Here is a 6,000-nt window from a genome sequence, read left to right on the forward strand (position 1 = left end):
GGGCACCTGCACTCCTTCAGCGGGATACACATTCTTCCACACCTCCCTGACCAGGAGGGCCTCTCTTATTCTCTCACTCACAGGTTCTGAAGGCCCTCCTCCTCTGGTTGGGCACCTTCAAGTGATAAGGATGTAAGCCTCCTTCACCAGTGGCCCCTTCCCATATACAGCCTGCGCCGGGGGTCATAAGGTTCTCAGTGAATTAACTAACCAAGGAGCCACGCATTCATGAAGACCTCACCAAAACATCTCCAATGCTTAGAAAATGCAAAAGAAAAAAAGTTACAGAAAAGAAAAAAGCACCCAAAGAAGAAAGTACAAAGAAAATAACTGTAATCCCATCTGCTCAGGAGGCTGAGGCAGGAGGATCACAGGATCAAGGTTAGCCTGGGCCACCTAAAGAGATCCTGTCTCAAAATAAAAAATGGGACTTGAGATGTAGCTCAGTGTGAAAGCTCTGGGTCCAATCCCCAGGAAGGCTTAAAAAGCGGTGGCAGGGGGTGGGGCTGGAGATGCAGCTCTGTGGTAGAAGAAAAAAAATTTTGAAGATGGGAGCCAAGAATTAGTCCTATTTATTTATTCATTTATTTAGGCAGTGCCAAGGCTTGAACCTTGGGCCTTATTCATGCACGCTAAGCACACACTCTACCACTGAGCTCTACCACTCTACCACACTCTACCACACCCCTAGCTCAAGTGCTACTGGGGAGGGGAAAGAAATGAACAAACTTGGAAACTTAGCCAACTTCTGACAAGGCAGAACTGAAAAATACAACATCATCAGAAATGCAAGGCAGGGCATACATACAGGTAACAAAATATTCTGAACTGCCTGATGGAAATAAATTTGAGAACAGGAAAACTTCTAAGAAAAGCTAATTTATCCAAAGTGGCTCAAGAAGAAATAGAAAATCTGAGCAATAGTTTAATCACTAAACCACATAAAAACAATGTGCTGAACATGTTCATCTCCTAGGACCCAGCAACATAGCAACATTCATGTTCCACACAGGCTCTAGGAAACAAACAGGTGTCCCACACTGACGGCAGTGGCATGACCTGGAACAACCCATGTGTCTACCCATAGGGTAGAGGAACTGCTCTATACTCATGGATTACTATATAGCAGTGAGAATGAGTGACTTACACTTCACAGACCCAACGTCAATGTTATCATACCAGAGACAGGCATACACACTGTGTATACACATGCCATCTGCATATCCTCTAAAGAAAACAATGGAATTAAAACGAAAACTTCAGGGTATTCTTTCTGGGGAAAGGAGAAAGGAGGGATAAACCTACTGGAGATTCAAACCTACTGTGACATTCTAGTTCTTCTGCCTGGTAGTGGCTAGACAGACTCACTGCTTATAACGTATGAATAGTATTCATCTTCTTTATGTGTGCAACAATTTAAAAAAATATTTGGGCTGAGTGTTGTGGTACACACCTATAATCCCAGCCCTTGGGAGGCTGAGGCAGGGTTGCCTCAAGTTCAAGGTCAGCGTGGGCTACACAGTGATTCAAGGCCAGCCTGAACTGCATAGTGAAACCTTGTCTCAAAAACAAAACAGAACACTGATAAACTTACAAATATATATTTGAGAGAGGGAATCCACGATGGCAGGGTAGAAGTTCTCAAACGACCAAGCTGGCCCCTCCTAGTATGAACCTGACTCCAGACCTCAGGCTGCTTCTTCAGACCAATGCCCCGGGTCACCTCCCTCACTGTCCTACCTGAAAGTGAAAGAGTTCTTCTTCCCCTCCCCACACTGCCCCACCTGGCACCCTGTGGCTGCTCAGCGCCTGACCCTCCTACTGAGTGCAAATGCCGGGGACGGGGACTTTGGGCCTCTGTACCGTTGTGTCCGCCACCATGAACAGCGCTTTGCCCCAAGTGAGGACATACATGAATAAAGGATGTGTCTGGCTGTGACCTTGGGGCTGTGACCTCACCAAGCCTGTTTTCACTCTGTGCAATGATGAGAAAAGAACCTGCTTGAATGAGTGCATAAAGAACACGGTACAGGGTAGGGAAGCTGACAGTCGCTCAGTTATCTTCCTAATTTTGAGGATGGGACCAACCAAGTCCGGAGATGACCAGTGACTTGCTCAAGGACACAGTGCCTGCCAGCAGCAGAGCTAAGACAAAGCCGAACACTGAGAGGAACTGGTGAACGGACAGCAAAATGTGGACTACGCATACAGTGGGACATTCAGCCATAAAAACAGCGAAGCGCTAATTCACGCTAACACGCGGACGACTTCCAAAACTGGTATTAAATGAAAGAAGCCAGACCCAAAAAGCCTCATTTTGTATGATTCTGTTTATGCAGACAGGAAAGCAGACAGGGCCTAGGGGTGGGAACAGGGAGATTGCAAATGGTCAGGAGGGATCTTTCAGGGACAACGACATGTCTAAAATCGGATATGGTAAGTTTCTCTTCAAGGTCCAACTGGCACAATTAAATTATATGGAAATTATACCTCCACAAGGCTGTTAAGTTTCATCTGTAAAAGGAAGAAACCAGTACTCCATGGAGGAAGTACTCAGGTGTCTGTGCTTCCCCGACCAGTTGGGCAGCCCTCAGGGTGAGCTCCAGCTCCCAGCGCAGTCACCCCACCCTACCACCCACGGCTCCTAGAAGGTCCCTGCCCGCAGGGAGTGCTCTGGGAACCTGGGGAAGAGAACTGCCGTGTGTGGCAACAGGAAAGTTCCTGATTTTGTGGGGCCAGGCTCTGGTGACAACGGGCCGGCCAAAATAGGCTAAGTCCAGGGGTTAGAGCTGCAACGGGAGCCAGAGTTAGGGGTCCACAGGCAGCCACCAGGACGTCCCACCCAGCCCTGACTAGAGGGCTGCACCTTGTTCCTCAGCTTCAAGAAGCACTGACCAGCAGCCCTGCTGAGCAGAGGCTGCTCCAGGAAAGAACCCAGCCACTGCAGGGAAGCTCGGTGTCCTCAGAGTTGAGCAATGGCGGCTGCTGCTGCTGCTGCTGCTGCTGCTGGAGCAATCTGAACTGCTCTGCTCTTGCCTCAGTCAGGGCCAGGCCTGGATAGGAGCCAGCTGTCCCAAGACAGCTGGAGTGAAGAAGCAGGCACCAGGCAGCCCTTTCCTGCCCAGAGAGGCTGTCCCCACTCAGGTCCTGAGGGGGACTCGGGACACTCAGCCAAACACTCCTGAATGCCACAGCTGGGCAGCAGGGATGCAATCCCAGCCACTCCGAGGCCACGTGGACACCAGGATGCAAACCACACATCAGGCGGCAGGACTCACTCCGGCCCCCAGCTGCACCCCTGGGGACCCCGCTGGAAAACCATCTGCTACACTAGTTTGGATCCTGTCCACCCCTCAAATGTGTTGAAGGCCTGGTCCTGAAGGAACGTTTGTGGGGTGGAGCCCAGTGTAAGGTCATTAGGACAACTGGAAACATGCTCTCAGAAGAAACTGTGGGACCATCTGCCCTCTGGCTTTTGGTTTCAAGATGTAATCTGCTGGGTGTGGAGGTGCACGCCTGCAATCCCAGCACTTGGGAGGCTGAGGCAGGAGGATCCCTGCAAGTTGAGGCCAGCCTGGGCTATAAAGTTCAAGGCCAGCCTAAAAAAGACGTAATCTCTCCCTTCCACTCACACACACACACACCTACAACTGCCATCCATTGTGGGGAGGAGGGAGCTTGTGGACTATTAGCATCTGAAACCGAGCTAAATAAACCTACCAAGTCAGCCTGCCTGGGATAATTTTTAAAAATGAAAAATGGACTATACCATCTACGACCCTCTCCCTTAAAGATACAGAAAGGGAGGCTCTGGGATGGGCAGGGTCTTTCTGATAAGGGCACAGCTGCCCAGAAAGAACCAGGTTAGATTCCTTATCTCCTCGTGGAGGAGCCAGTTGGTCACCTGTTACCTTCTGGATGCCTTCCCCAAAGCTTCAGGCCGGAGTCCTGGGGGACTTGGAAGCACAGAGCACCTTCCCCTTTGAATCAGGCCTGACTGCGACTGCGTCCTCAGATGACACTTGGCTCCATCTGGATAACACCGTGTAGCCCTAGTAAGTGCGGGCTGAGGAATCTTGATCACCAGCCTCAGCGCCCTGGCCACTCCTGAGGCTGCTGCGGTTTCCTGCTTTAAAGCTTGAGTTGGACCCTTGCTGCGGTTCCTTCAGCACACGGAGGGAGGTGGCTCCAGAGCACGCTGGCCATTGTGGGCGCTGCCTCAACAAAAAAGCCTCTGTGAAGGCTCCATCCCTCCGCCTCCAGGCCCAGCTCCCCACACAGAGGCCAGTGTCAGCTCCTGGGGCCTGGCGAGGTCCACCGCGCACAGGGCTGGCGATGGGCACAGGAATGGGGATGCTGTGAGAAATCAGGACCTCACTCAACCCTGCAACCAACAGCATGGGTCCTCACCGACAGGTCACCCGAGTCCAGCCTCTGGCGGGTGGATGACCAACAAAGCTGGCCCCAAGTCCTGTTTCACCACCAGCTTCCAAGTGCCAAGTTCCCCCTGAAAAGGAGACACCCTGACAGGGTCATCACTTCAACGGAGACTGCAGCTGAGTGGGCAGGGACCTCAGTACCCTGCCTTCACAAGGAGGCGGGGCAGCACCAGACTTCACACAAGGGGAAGCCACAACACTGTGTTTCAAAGCTTCCTCCAGCACTTTTTGTACAAACTTGCACACACCTTGCAAAATCTCTCTTGTGTCAGGAGTTGTGTAGCAGTTACTTCCTTTTGAAAATATTTTTTCTAAGTACTGCTTCCTGTATCTTTTACACACACACAGAGGAACCATTTACACACATTTTGCAAAAGGATACTTTCTGAGTCCAGCGAGGTCTGCCCTCGGGCTACTATGTAAACAAGGGTGTAGCGCTCAGTAGCCACATGCAGTAGCTTTTCTGGGTGGCAACTATGTAACAAGGATCAGAGGACCCACTCTGACAGCTCTGTTTGGAGAGCCCCCTGCAGTTATTTTATTTCTCTCCAAGTACCTTGCAAACCCTCTGCCATGATACACCTGACTTTCCTGGTTGCCATTTCCCTCGGTTCCCGCCTGGTGCTGTCCACATGCCCCCCATACAAGGCAGCCCTGAACTGCCACCAGCTGCCAGCGGGGGCGGCTCACTTAACACATCGGTGTCACTGTCCTCATCTATAAAGTGTGAGCACATTTTACCCCACAGGATGCAACAAAGGATGCGGCACCGCGCCAGGAGAGTGTGCTTAGCTGCTTAGTGACTCCGTAGGTGCCCACATGCTTTATCCAGCCCTCGTGTAAAGTGTCAGATACACAACACTAGTTGGTTGGAGAACTCCTGTCCCTCTCCAGCTAGATCCCTGATCCCATGAAATGGCCAAGGGAAGCAGTACAAGGTGTGCAGACCTACTACATGCCAGGCCAGGGCTGGGGGGCATTGGGAGGAAGTGAGGTCCCTGCCTGGGAAGAAATACCCCACACAAGGGCAGGGCTGTTACAACTCCAAGAGAGGGAACAGGTCCAAATATGAACAGGAGTGGGGTGGGAGCCAAATGGCTGGCGAGAGGTCCAAACCTCCTGAGACGAGGGTGTCTCACGGGTGAGTGCACACCCACCCTGAAAAGCAGAAGCGTTTTACTTCTTAATAATTTATCCTGTATGGAACTGGCCAGAACGCAGGATCTCACCTTCATTTTAAAGACACAGCCTGGTTGGAAAAATCACTGCCTACCCAGCCCCGCAATTAATTTTATGAACTCAGCATCTTGCAGTCACAGCGGCCTCCGAGCAGGCCCCAAGCGGAGCGCAGGAGTCACGAAAACCACCCCGTGCGCAGGCGTCATCCCCCGGCCGGGGACCCTGAGACTCGTTCTCTCGCTTAGCCTCAGTCCCGTCCCAACTCCTCCCGCACCAGCTTCCCGCCGTCGGGCGGCCGAGACCTCCCCCTTCCACCTGCGCCGGGCTCCCGCGTGCACGTGCCGCGCTCCCGGGCCCACGCGGGGGCTCTCAGCGCCCGCCC

This window comes from Chinchilla lanigera, unplaced genomic scaffold (genome assembly GCF_000276665.1).
Source record: "Chinchilla lanigera isolate Chin_1 unplaced genomic scaffold, ChiLan1.0 scaffold00029, whole genome shotgun sequence".
Classification (NCBI taxonomy): domain Eukaryota; kingdom Metazoa; phylum Chordata; class Mammalia; order Rodentia; family Chinchillidae; genus Chinchilla; species Chinchilla lanigera.